We start from the raw sequence: 13,809 nt of genomic DNA, 5'->3' as shown, positions 1-13,809 counted from the left end.
CTGTCCACTCTGCTTTGAAGACAACAGCCCCCCATAATTAGAACCAGCTTTAGTCACGTGCCAGATGTCCATGCTTCCCTTCCAGTTATTTTCAGAAACATCATAAAGAACCATTAGTGACAGTGTGAAATGTTCTTTTGTAAAAAAATCTGTCCAACCTTATGAGTTCAGTTTGATATGAAGATTGCAATCTGCTTATTCCTAAGGGTCGGGTTTTTTTGTTTGTTTGTTGTTTTTTTGGAGGGGAGGCAGGATAAGGATCTCTTTGACTTGAACTTTTATCACCAGAAATACTACCACATATTTGGTTTAATCACAAAGAACAGACAGTCTTACAAAAATTTTAACCAAATGTCTTCTTATATTACATACACCAGTGCATGCATGTATTACATAATATTGCGTGTATTAAATTACATACACACACTACATTAGTATACCCTGAGCACTTCCTAAGAATAATATGAACAATCAAAAGTTCTGGGAAGGGGCTTCCCTGGTGGCGCAGTGATTGAGAGTCTGCCTGCCAATGCAGGGGACACGGGTTCGAGCCCTGGTCTGGGAAGATCCCACATGCCACGGAGCAACTGGGCCCGTGAGCCACAACTACTGAGCCTGCGCGTCTGGAGCCTGTGCTCCGCAACAAGAGAGGCCGCGACAGTGAGAGGCCCGCGCACCGCGATGAAGAGTGGCCCCCGCTTGCCGCAACTAGAGAAAGCCCTCGCACAGAAACGAAGACCCAACACAGCCAAAAATATAAATAAATAAATTAATTAATTTAAAAAAGTATATTATCAATTATTAAAAAAAAAAAAAAAAAGTTCTGGGAAGCACAGGATCCATATCATGAAGTAATAGTTCTTCTGAACTCTGCACTGGTCAGGCCACTGGGGAATATAGTGTCAAGTTCTAGAAACCACATTTGGAAAAGGGTATTGACCAATTAGAGAAACTCTGGAGAGAGAGAACAGCACAACCAACATAGTCTTTAGGCTTCTTTAGGGCAGAGTCTGGGTCATGCCCTCTCTTGTACCCACTGTCCCTGACACAGTGTCATATATTGGACATGCTCAAACATATGTGTTGGATGAATGAATGAGTAAATGAAGCCATATTTTATGCATAATTTTTGAAGGAAGTACATATGTTTAACCTGGAAAATAAAAGCTATAAAGACATGACAGCTCATTTCAGATACTTGAAGGTTATCATAGAGAAGAGGGCAGAGATGTATTCTCTCTTGTTCTTTGGACCAGAACTAGGGCTACTTAGTGAAAACTACAGGAAGGCAGCTTTGACCCAGCATCATTGTTGATTTGTGTAGCTACCTTGAAGAACTACAGGATGCTTGGGTACATTCCCGGCACTTGATTTTAATTTGAGCATTGTAGGGACATAGAGAAATTTGGGCTTGTGGCCATCTTAATAACTTGATCGTGAAATCTTTATTGTGCGTGGTGCCAGATGATGCTGAGGGCAGGGTGGGTAGGTTAAAAATTAAGGACTTCTTCCCTTTAGAAGCTTATGGTCTATTCAGGAATTCAGACAAGTAAGCAGGTCATCAAAGTACCACAAGGTGAGAAAGCCTACCATAGGGGAAGAAGGTTAGGCACCTACAGCAGTGGGTCCCCAGGGACTCCAGGAGGCTTAGATCAAGTGATAGTGAGGAGATGGGGGTGTGATTCGGCATGCATAAAAAGTCCGAGGTGGAGACTTCCCTGGCGGTGCAGTGGTTAAGAATGTGCCTGCCAATGCAGGGGACATGGGTTCGATCCCTGGTCTGGGAAGATCCCACATGCCACAGAGCAACTAAGCCTGTGAGCCACAACTACTGAGGCTGCGCACCACAACTACTGAAGCCCATGTGCCTAGATCCCATGCTCTGCAATAAGAGAAGCCACTGCAATGAGAAGCCCGCACACTGCAATGAAGAGTAGCCCCTGCTCTCCACAACTAGAGAAAAACCTGCACGCAGCAACAAAGACCCAACACAGCTGAAAACATAAATAAAATTCAGAAAAGAAAAAAAAAAAGTCCGAGGCATAGGAGAATGACCTTGGGAGAGTCCTCCACCACCTGAACACTGTGTCTTTATTTTTTATTTTATCTTATATCTTATTTTATTTTACTTTTTTGGGGGTGGGGGGACAGAGAAAGGTTTATTGCAGGACCAAGCAAGGAGAATGGGTGGCTCGTGCTCAAAAACTCAAACTCTCCGATGGTTTTCAACCCTGTGTCTTTAAACCAGCCACACTTCCCATTTGTAGTTCTCCTCACTCTTGGCCTAGGACATTTCCTCCTATTTTAGCCTTGGTGACTGAGTTTTGCTTTTCAGGTTCTGATTTTCATTGTTAGGGCTTAATTTGAGGTTCAGTGCCTATATCATTCCTCCTCCTGGCCCATCTCTGAGGGAGTCAGGCCTTTAGTAGACGCAGAGCTCTCCAAATAGAGGGTGATCTTAGGGTATCTGGTTGTCTCTGTCAACATGAACACAGGGGCCAGACGCCGTGTGCCTGAATCAACAGCCAAGACTCTGTGATGCTACACACAGCCTGACCAGAATGACACTCCAAAAGCAGCAGCATAAAAGAAATGTTCTGGAAGTAGATAGTGGCGATGGTTACCCAGCCTTGTGAATACACTAAAAACCAGTGACATGTACACCTTAAAATGGTGAATTCTATGCTGTGTGACTTGTATCTCAATAATAATTTTTTTAAAGCAACAAGAGATGGTTGCTGGGGGAGGCTGAGCTTAAATATCTCTGGTTAAACTTCCTGCTTTCCTTGTATTTACTGGAAGGGGAAGGATTTGTCTTTAGACAGAATATCTTTGCCATCTTTAGACATTCCCAGCAATTGACAGCCCTGTGAAGGCATGAAAAAAATGTGATTAGTGCTGACTCCATACACAGTCTATTAATTAATACCTACATAATTCCATGTTGCCAGTTTCTTGATTTATAATGTTAAGCAGGCTTTCATATTTATCATCACAGGCAGCACTGAGTGGGGAAAGAGCATCTGGGGAAGACCTGAAGCTTGGTACCAATTTTGCCATTAACCAAAACGTCTGTGACCTCAAGGGCGAAGGGGATTGGGGAGGTCACAGAACCTCTGGGTCTCTGTTTTCTCAACTCTAAGATAGGGGGGTTAGACTCAATAGGGCCAGTTTGTCTCCACGATTCTGTGAATTTCTAACTTGCAAAATCTCCAAAACAGCCCCGAAACGTAAGTAGACAGTGATTACTGTCCCTATTTCACCCACAAAGAAACTAAAGACCAGGGAATTTAAAGGACTTCTTAGTGTTTGAACCAGGACCAGAAGTGAGTTCGCCTGAGTTCTAGTCCAGTATTCTTTCTAATGTGAAAGAAATGTGGACACTCCGTGCCAGGAATTTACCATTTAAGTTTATTCAGCTGATAAGGGTTTAAGGCAAGATTGTAGGTTCTTGCAAAAGGTAAGCACGGGAGGCAGGAACATCGGAAAGGGCCGGTGGATCAGAGCTGGGCCATGGCCACCGTGGAGGAGGTAAGTCAGGAGAGGTTGTTTGCTGAGGAGTGTGCATTCCCTAGAGCATAAGGAAAGTAGGAGTTGCCAGGAAACCCTGAGTTTTCCAACTTGGCAATCAGTACACAACTGAGTTTTTATAGGAAATTGCCCAGTTCTTTGGAAATTTCATGTGGTATAAATATGGCCTTGAAATTATATATATTAGCTTAGCAAAAGGCAGAAACGTTTTGGAACCCCTGAATCTGGGAGATCTGTTTGTGTTATTGTTATAATGACTTTCAGCAGGACTGGATAACATGAAATTATATTGCTAAAAACAATTTAATTTTCTGATCTTTGAGACTTCTTAATAACAAGTAAACCTCAAGTAGAGTGAAGGTGGAGTGGAAAAAGCAATTTTTCCTGAGTCAAAAAAATTAGGTCTTGGCACTGCATCTACCTAACTGGCTGTGTGTCCTTAGACAATTCACTTAACGTCTCAGATCTTCAACTTCCTCACTACAAATAAGGAGTTAGAGGAGATCATCTGTTTTTTTTTTTTTTTTTTTTTTTTTTTTTTTTATTTATTTATTTTTGGCTGTGTTGGGTCTTCGTTTCTGTGCTAGGGCTTTCTCTAGTTGCAGCGAGCGGGGGCCACTCTTCATCGTGGTGCGCGGGCCTCTCAGTGTCGCGGCCTCTCTTGTTGCGGAGCACAGGCTCCAGACGCACAGACTCAGCAGTTGTGGCTCACGGGCCCAGTTGCTCCGCGGCTTGTGGGATCTTCCCAGACCAGAGCTCGAACCCGTGTCCCCTGCATTGGCAGGCAGATTCTCAACCACTGCGCCACCAGGGAAGCCCCAAGGAGATCATCTTTAAAGTCCAGCTCAGCTCTAAAATACCATGACCAGATATCATATACTTCACCACATTCTTCTCCCTGAATCTTGGGTATTTCTGTCTCTTCCAGAAATGGAACCTTCCATGTCACCCTCATTTCTCTTTGCCCTAGAACAGAAAGCCCAGCCACAGTCTGGTACCACCTCCAAGAGCTACCGATAGCAGGTGACACCTAGTGACTCTACCGTGCCTGTCTACACTGCTAGGGAAAGTTACCATGGATGGACATATTAGGCCTGACCTTGGCAAGAAAGGCAGTATAGTATAGCGGTTAAGAACATAGACTCCAGAGACAGACAGACCTGGGTCGAATCCTGAATCTGCCATATACCAATGACTCTGGGCAAACAAATTCACCATGCCTGGTACCCAGTGAGCACTCAATAAAGGTTAGCCGTGTTGGCCTCTATTCTGGGGTACCAGTACAGCCTTATAAAACCATCATGAGATGGTTAATGTCTAAGAAGAAATGCCATCCTTCTTTTCTCCAACACCTCTGGCAAAATTGTTACCCAAAAGTAACAGCCCACCCAGCCAGTCATGGAAAAGAGGAAAGTGATTTCCAAGAGGAAGAACATGTGACTCAACATTATTTAAATGAATTGCTCAAATTCTTACGAAGGAGTAGAATGAGAGAAGAGGCAAAGAAAGAGAGGGGATGGGGGAGAATTTAAGGAACAAGAGAAGAGACAGTAGGTAGTGAATGAGAAGGTTATTTCTATTTTGTGATAAAAGGCATTTTTAAACAAAATTTGACCATTTTATCAAGAAGAAGGAATGTAATTTAGCTAACTTATATTTCCACATAAAGAAATGCATGTGCATTTTCTGTGTGTATGTCTAAAACTTAGGCATTGCGTGTTTTTAAATATATAGATATATTTGGACACACACACTCCATCTGATATAATCTTTTTTCATCTCTTCCATGTGTCATTGATTTTCTTACCAACTTCAGATTCAGAGCAGATACTGCACCTGGTAGTTTGGCACCAGCTGCCAGTGGCCTCGTGTGAACCTGTTAACCACTGTGGGATGGCAGAACAACTCTGAATCTAAGGCTAGTCTATGCAGGCCTGCAGCTGCTACATTCTGATGCATTAAAGCCACAGCAAGTTGCAAAAACAAGAGCTCTGGATCCAGAGAACCTGGGTTCAGATTTTGACTCCATCATTTCCTAGATGTGTGACCTATGGCAATTCCCTCTCAAAGGCTCAGTTTCTACAACTGTAAAATGGGGAATGTACTTGCTTCAAAGGGTGGAGGATTGAATGAGCTAGTGCATGGAAAGAGCTTACCCCAATATATACCCACAGGCAATGGTCAATACATATTAAATTCTTATGTTCTTTCTCTGGGAACCGTGGGATGTAGGATCTTACGATTGGTCCCAAGTTCAAGGATATGGGTTAATGTAAATATAATCTTAGAGTGTGGAGGAGATGGATTTTAGAGGATCTGCACCATGGCCCCTGCCCCATATCAACTTAGTACCTATTTTCCAGTGTAACACACTGAATCTCAGAAGACAAAGAAGAGAATTTTTGGTTACAATCAGAAGCATGACAGAAACATCAAAATTATTTTCATTGAGCCATGTAAATTATAGAAACATAAGTAATAGCTCTATTTATTTGGCCTCAGTTAAAAAAAAATAAATTTCCTGCAAGAAAATAAATAAAAGCAAAGAAAAACATTGAATGCCGGGACTTCCCTGGTGGTGCAGTGGTTAAGAATCCGCCTGCCAATGCAGGGGACACGGGTTCGAGCCCTGGTCCGGAAGGATCCCACATGCCACGGAGCAACTAAGCCCATGCGCCACAACTACTGAGCCTGAGCTCTAGAGCCCACAAGCCACAACTACAGAGCCCGTGTGCCACAACTACTGAAGCCCACGCACCTAGAGCCCGTGCTCCACAACAAGAGAAGCCACCGCAATGAGAAGCCTGCACACAGGAACAAAGAGTAGCCCCTGCTCGCTGCAACTAGAGAAAGCCTGTGCACAGCAACGAAGACCCAATACAGCCAAAAATAAAAAGAAATAAATAACATAAAATTTATTAAAAAAAAACATTGAATGCCATCTCTGGAAGAACCACTAATTCCATATTTTTTCAAAATTTTCTTATTGTGGTAAAATACACATAACCTAAAATTTACCATCTTAACCATTTTTTGTGTGTACAGTTCAGTGGTATTAAATACATTCATATTGTTACACAACCATCACCACCATCCAACTTCAGAACTCTTTTCACCTCACAAAACTAAAACTTTGTACCCGTTAAACAATAACTCCCTATCTGCCCCCACCCACTCCGCTCCCAGCCCCCGGGACAACCACCTATCTGCTTTCTCTCAGATTTTGACTACCCTAAGGAACTAAGTGGAATCAAACAGTATTTCTGCTTTTTTTAAAAATTTTATTTATTTAATTTATTTATTTTTGGCTGCGTTGGGTCTTTGTTGCTGCACGCGGGCTTTCTCTAGTTGTGGCGAGCGGGGGCTACTCTTTGTTGCGGTGCGTGGGCTTCTCATTGTGGTGGCTTCTCTTGTTGTGGAGCATGGGCTCTAGGTGCACGGGCTTCAGCAGTTGTGACACGCGGGTTCAGTAGTTGTGGCTTGTGGGCTCTAAAGCTCAAGTTCAGTAGTTGTGGGGCACGGACTTAGCTGCTCCACGTCATGTGGGGTCTTCCCGGACCAGGGATCGAACCCATGTCTCCTGCATTGGCAGGCAGATTCTTAACCACTGCGCCACCAGGGAAGCTCTCTGTTTTTTTAAAAAATTGATCTTTATTGGAGTATAATTGTTTCACAATACTGTGTTAGTTTCTGTTGTACAACAAAGTGAATCAGCCATATGCATACATATGTCCCCATATCCCCTCCCTCTTGAGCCTCCCTCCCACCCTCCCTATCCCACCCCTCTAGGTGATCGCAAAGCACGGAGCTGATCTCCCTGTGCTATGCGGCTGCTTCCCACTAGCTAACTGTTTTACATTCGGTAGTGTATATATGTCGATGCCACTCTCACTTCACCCCAGCATCCCCCTCCCCCCACCTCGTGTCCTCAAGTCCATTCTCTATGTCTACAACTTTATTCCTGTCCTGCCACTAGGTTCATCAGTACCATTTTTTTTTTTTTAGATTCCATAGATATGTTAGCATACGGTATTTGTTTTTCTCTTTCCGACTTACTTCACTCTGCATGACAGACTCTAGGTCCATCCACCTCACTACAAATAACTCAGTTTCATTTCTTTTTATGGCTGGGTAATATTCCATTGTATACATGTACCACATCTTCTTTATCCATTCATCTGTCAGTGGACATTTAGGTTGCTTCCATGTCCTGGCTATTGTAAATAGTGCTGCAGTGAACATTGTGGTACATGTCTCTTTTTGAATTATGGTTTTCTCAGGGTATATGCCCAGTAGTGGGATTGCTGGGTCATATGGTAGTTCTATTTTTAGTTTTTTAAGAAACCTCCATACTGTTCTCCATAGTGGTTTCTGTTTTTGTGATTGGTTTATTTCACTTAACATAATGTCCTTAAGGTTCATCCATATTGTAGCATGTATCAGGATTTCTTTCCTTTTTTAAGGCTGAATAGTATCCCACTGTATTTATATACCACATTTTGCTTATTCATTCATCCATCAATGGACATTTGGGTTGCTTCTAAGCTATCGTGAATCATGCTGCCATGAACATGTATGTACAAATATCTATTGAAGACCCTGCTTTCGATTCTTTTGAGTATATAAACAGAAGGAGAATTGCTGGAATCATTTTACAATTCTATTTTTAATTTTTTGAGGAACCACCATACTGTTTTCTAAAGTAGCCAGTCCAATTGTTTTTATCCTGCCCAGCCCCATTATGTTTTTCACAACATGCCTATAAAAAGTAGAGTCACCATATATACAGCAAGCAGTGTGCTAAGTGCTTTTTGAGCCCTGTCTCATATAATTATCTCAATAGCCCTACAAGTAGGTATATTAGTGTTGTGCCCATTTTACAGATGAGGAGATGGTCCAGGTCACAGAGGGCCATTGGAATTCACACTCAATCAGCCTTGCTCCAGGACCAGTGTTCTCATCACTGCAGGTGCCGCCTCTGATCTGGGTTGTCAAATCTCAGGGACCCAGCACCCCTGGCTTGGGTAGAAGGAAAAGGTGGCGTGCTGAGAGAAAAACCTAATGCATACCTAGGGCTGAAGTTGGAACAGGGTCTGTGTGCAGAGCCAGGGGTGAAGCCAAAGCTGTAAAGGGACCATGACAAAAACCAAAGTCGGGCAGTTTTGTCTTTAAAATTGCTGGGAGGAGTAGGGTGTAAGTGCAAATCTCATTTCTCTCACCTTCCCACCCCATAGACACTTTCAGTAGCTTCGATAGCTTTAGAGCTACCAGAGACGTATCTGAAATAACAGTTCACTGTTTAGATTTGAGTCCTCTTAAATCTTGAAGCTGCATGGAGTCAAGTGTTCTCTGCCCAAACCATTTCCCCCCAGACATAGCAATACGTCTAGCCTTCTCATGATGTGAGGTTCCCGTATGGCTTTTCCACCTCCTAAGATTCAAAGTGCTTGTATATAGAGGCCCTAGTGATCTAACCAATTCACCCAAAAGGTACGTAGTGGACAGCTATTACTATTTTCAAATTATGGACTGAGAAATTGAGATACACAGAAAGAAACAAAGCCACTCTGCAATTTGGAAAGCCATCTGTGATGCTACGAAAATGTTTCACCGGACTCCTGACCACATAGATCATTATTTTTATTGCCCTCTCCCTAGATGAGATGCAGCTTAGTTGGAGAGAGTTGTTTATAGTTTGGCACGCTATTAAGTAAAAGAACCTAATTTCAAGTCTCCATTCTGGTGGGTGGTAAGAATAAAGGGAATTTAGTTTAGGGGAAGAGGAAATGATAAGAACGGGGAGGAAAACTTTTATTTAGAAGCCTTTTGGATAATCCATGGATTTAATTTATCCAACCACGGGCTGGGGGTCAGATGGAGTGGGTTGAATTCCTAAGCCACAGCTATGACCACACGGTCAGTGTCGGTTCCCACATCTCCCTTTCTGCAGAAGCCCGTGACTAAGATAACAACAGTTCGATGAGTTGATGTACCACTGGGGTATCACCAAGGAGAGGGCCCAGAAGCAGAGGAGACATAAACAGCTTATTTCTTTTATCCTTCTCACTGTTTCTTGCTCCCTCTCTGTTGTTGTCATCCATTTTTCATTCCATCCCATTTCCTCTTTTTTTCCTTTCATTTCCTCATTTTGGGACAGTGAGAGGTCACGGTCTTGCTGCCAACAGTTGCGACACCCTCAGTAGTCATGGCAGCCACGAAGCCAGGGTTGGACCCCGTCTAGCGACCTTGAGGGAGCATCTGGTCTTCAGTGGGAGGGAGTCTGTAACAGCACAGGGGGTCTCCAGCTTTCATGTAGACCCCTCACTTTGAATTTTGTTGCTGATGTCTTTTGTCAAAGGCCATTTAAAATTTGAGGATGCGTAGTCTCACCTGTTAGTCTTTTCTTTATGGTTTCCTGGTTTTGTCTTATGTAGGAAGACCTGCCCAATGCTAAGATTATATATTTAACCAGATACATCATATTTCTCTCAACAGAAATTCAGGCAAGCCGACACATTGGAAATAGGGCTGTCTCATAAAATTTGGAACGTGTAGATATTATGCATGTACTTGGACTCTAAAATTTATTCTCCCCAGAAAAGTGCCGAGAGTTATCTTTCCTCCTGGTTCCTTCTCTTACCTCCTCTCCCCCCGCCCCGACCCCTCACCTACACCCCAGCCATTTCATCTTAGGGTGGGGGGAGCATTCAGTTGCTAGAACCAGAAACCCATTCAGACTAACTTAAGGAAATGGACATTGCTTGCACATTTATAAGGGAATATTATGAAACCCAATGTTGAGAATTACTCCTGGGGCACTGAAGAGTCCCAGGCAGCTACCCTTCCTCTTCCCTTTCTCTCAGTTTTCTTTGTCTCTGAGCATCTGCTCCATCCCCTCCCTGTAATCCAGCGTCCTTCACTTGCACATGAATTAAGACTACTACATGCCTCACAGGGTCCTGCCACATATGGGTCCAGCACCCACAGAAAACTAACAGCCTCAGGTTCTCAGTGTCCCAACTCCAAGCTCTACATAAAAAGATCTGATTGACTCCAAGTGGGTCAGATATCCACTCCTGGTTCAATTACTGATGGCCGGGAGCATCGGTCATGTAGTTGCCCCTCAGAGACAGTGCGCAAGGTTAGGCTCTTGAAGAAGGGAACGTGGCAGGGAGGAAATGACTGGTGCAACTAATCCAGTTACCATCCCCATGTTGCTATGGGACTTCTGTTCCCCTTCACGTTTGCCCTTAATTGTCTCTAAGTGGATTTGGGTTTTGCCCATGGCAGGATTTATACCAGATCCAGGACCCTTTGGGGATGGGCTGTGGTCCTGTCCATTAGGGGAAGTTCTGATCTACAATTGCATTCTTGTGGATGTTAGGGAAAGGGGAAAAAAAAACCTGGGTTGCAGATGGAGCGAGATAAGTAATGCCAGCAGCCCTGGCCACAGGGCAACGGTTTAGTGTGGCCACTGCCCACCGTGCAGGCCACCACTGAGGGTGAGCGGAGGAAGGTATGGAAAGGCTGTTGTCCATGTCTGGTTTTTCTTCCTACTGCACATGACTCTTGTCACGTGGCTGGTGGAGTGTGGTGGTGGCAATACACAGAAAAAGTTGAATCCAGGAGTTGCTTCTGGAATTCTCTTCAGAGAGTCAATATAGTCTAAAGAAGCTGACTCCTGAGAAAAGAGATCTTTTTCATTTCTGCAAGCAGACTAAAGATTTGGGGGTAGCTAGAAAGAGAGGATATGGAGGGGCCTTGACTGGTTACACAGCCTCCGTGATGCTCTATTTCCTTATCTGTAAACGAGGAAACAATTTGCCTGGTGATGGAGGATCTTTTGAGGTCCCACTAAACTCCAAAATAATGTCATTATATTATATTAGAGTGACTAATAACGTACAAATAATTTAATCAGCATACCACTTTTTAGCACACCAAAAAAATATTCATTGCTAAAATGCTCTGTGGACAAAAAATCATGACGGCTACATGTTGAGACCAAATCAATATTAAAATGTTGTTAAAATACCTCTCTTCTTCACTTTGCCTGTCTTTAACCAACCACCTTCCTCCAGAATAGTCCCCCAGAGTATAAAATGCCGCCTCAGCATGAGAGAAATGCATCCGTTTGTAATGATTCTCCATATGGAGGCTGTTATAGAACCACCACAAAGGCACAGAGTTGGGTTTGAAAACATCTTCCCATGCAAGTTTTAAGCATTGTCCCAGACTGCTGTTGCTGACACAGGAATAAGCACTGATGGCTTTTGAGAAATCAGTCATCCTCTTCTAACACATGATTGTTTTGGAAAAGTATGACACAACAAATTGCAATTACTTGCAACGATTTGGATTTAGATTTTTGCCTCAAGGTTCGGGCATGGTAAATATGCAGGAGCTTAACAACGTTTAAGGTTATTTGACGTCTCCTGAGCCACTGTAGATGGAAAGGATTTGCAGTGTTGTCGTTTGGGCTATACCCCTGATTGAAGGCACAGACCTGTTTCAGGGAAGTTCTAAATCACACTTGCCCAAATGTGATCATAGCTGTATCTACCTCAGAGGGACTGGTAATCAATCACTTAGCAGTACTGGTAACCGGATTCATTTTACATGAAACACAAACGTGAATCCCTTGTTCTTTTTACTTTTTTGTGTGTGTGGTCCCCAAATAGTTAAGATTCCCTACTGTGAGGACTGTCTATTCCAGCTCCATGGAATGACTGACTGGGTGGGCAAGATGGAGACACTTGCCCCAAACATTAAAGGCTACGACACCCCACTTGGACCACCCTGGTATTCTCATCGGAATCAACTGGATAAAAGGGACTCCCTCTCCTACCTTTACTAGGGACATTGACCAAGAGCAAGGATAACTCCTTGCCTCCAGAAAGATTGGTCTTATTCTGACTCAGGGCCAGCAAACTGCTTCTGGAAAGGGCCAGATACTACATATTTTTGCCTCTGTGGACTTTTCTGTCTTTGTTACTCAACTGTGCCATTTACAAACAGTCATTAGACAATATATTTATATGAATGGGCGTGGTCAGAGTTCACCTGCAACCCACAGGACATAGTTTGCTGGCCCCTGCAAGAGTCAAGTCCTTTATGAACTAGAGAGTTCTATGCTAGAAAATTGGTCCAGAGAGTAAGGGAAGGCTAGCTCCATACAGCTGATATCGAATGCCTCCTAAATGACTTGTGTCACTCTTGGTCCCCAGGAAGGTCTTGGACACAAGCTACATATTGGCCCAAGAATAAAAGGGCTTTGGAGTGACGGTCAGAGGATGGGTACCTAGCGCTCCAGAGCCCTCACCCTCCAGACTGGCCCAACAGATCACAGTCTCCTAAGTCCTCTGGCTCGAAGCATGGGAACCACAGATACCCAGCCAGGCTGGGCCCAGCTCTGGGGTGGGGCTGTAGTAGCAGTGAGTGGTGGGTATGCTCTGTGGATGCTAACTTGGGTCTAGTACAAGGAAGGAGTGCTAGGTGGCACTCAATCAGCAACTTTCAAATGTTGTGTCTCTTCACTGTGTCACCAGATGTGTATTATCGTCCTCTCTTAAAAAGAAACAATATGAGCCTCTTCCTGACACAGGAAGACAGAAATCTTCAGACGCGTGATCTTGGCATTATGGCACACTAGCAGCTGTCCTTTTGGTATCTCTCCTTCAACCTTCCTGACCCTGGCCCTGCCCTGACATAACCTGTGCTCCCCTGACCACTTATCTCCAGGAGACCTACGGCCTGTCCACGTGGCTCTGCCCACGACCCACACCCAGGCTGCCCCCATCCTTCCTCCGAGGACTGAGGAAGCACCCCCTCTTTGGGACCTCTCTTCCAGGGGCTCACATTCCCACTCAGTTCAGAAAAGGAACAAAAGCCAGTATATAGGCCAGCTTGGCAGATATCCATTTAAAGAATGTCCTTGAAGCTTCCATGTTTCACAACATTTTCAGCAAGTTTTCATTGAATTGTTTTAACTATTGCTGCAGGGAAGGCCCTGAAACTAAGGCTGGGGTTACAAAGGAACTCAGACAGAGGTCTCCTTTAATGTGTTTCCTTCTCCAAACAGGTTGAAGAAACAAAGTCCAGGCAGGTAGTATGGGAACATGCCCAGAGATGCAAAAAAGAAAAACAGCAAACCTCTAGAGTATCAGAGCAGAGATGAGAGAGGGTGGAAATTACCCTCTAAGTTCATTTTTTAAAGCTCATTATTTACTTTTAAAGTACTGTTTGTGCAGAACCCAAGGACAGGAACGTACTGACCCA

General features: G+C 43.8%; 1 long non-coding RNA gene across 1 annotated transcript; it reads left to right on the top strand.

Moving 5' to 3' along the window:
* Window positions 1–828: 828 nt before the first annotated feature.
* On the top strand, window positions 829–6,072 carry LOC309644280. The gene is made up of 2 exons (XR_014254344.1): window positions 829–4,024; window positions 4,348–6,072. It is a non-coding gene; the product is annotated as an uncharacterized lncRNA (long non-coding RNA).
* Window positions 6,073–13,809: the final 7,737 nt, after the last annotated feature.

Source organism: Balaenoptera physalus, assembly GCF_965194825.1.
Source record: "Balaenoptera physalus genome assembly, chromosome: 15".
In the NCBI taxonomy this organism is placed as follows: Eukaryota; Metazoa; Chordata; class Mammalia; order Artiodactyla; family Balaenopteridae; genus Balaenoptera; species Balaenoptera physalus.
Note: the sequence above shows the minus strand (reverse complement) of the source record. Positions and strands in the feature narration are given on the sequence as shown.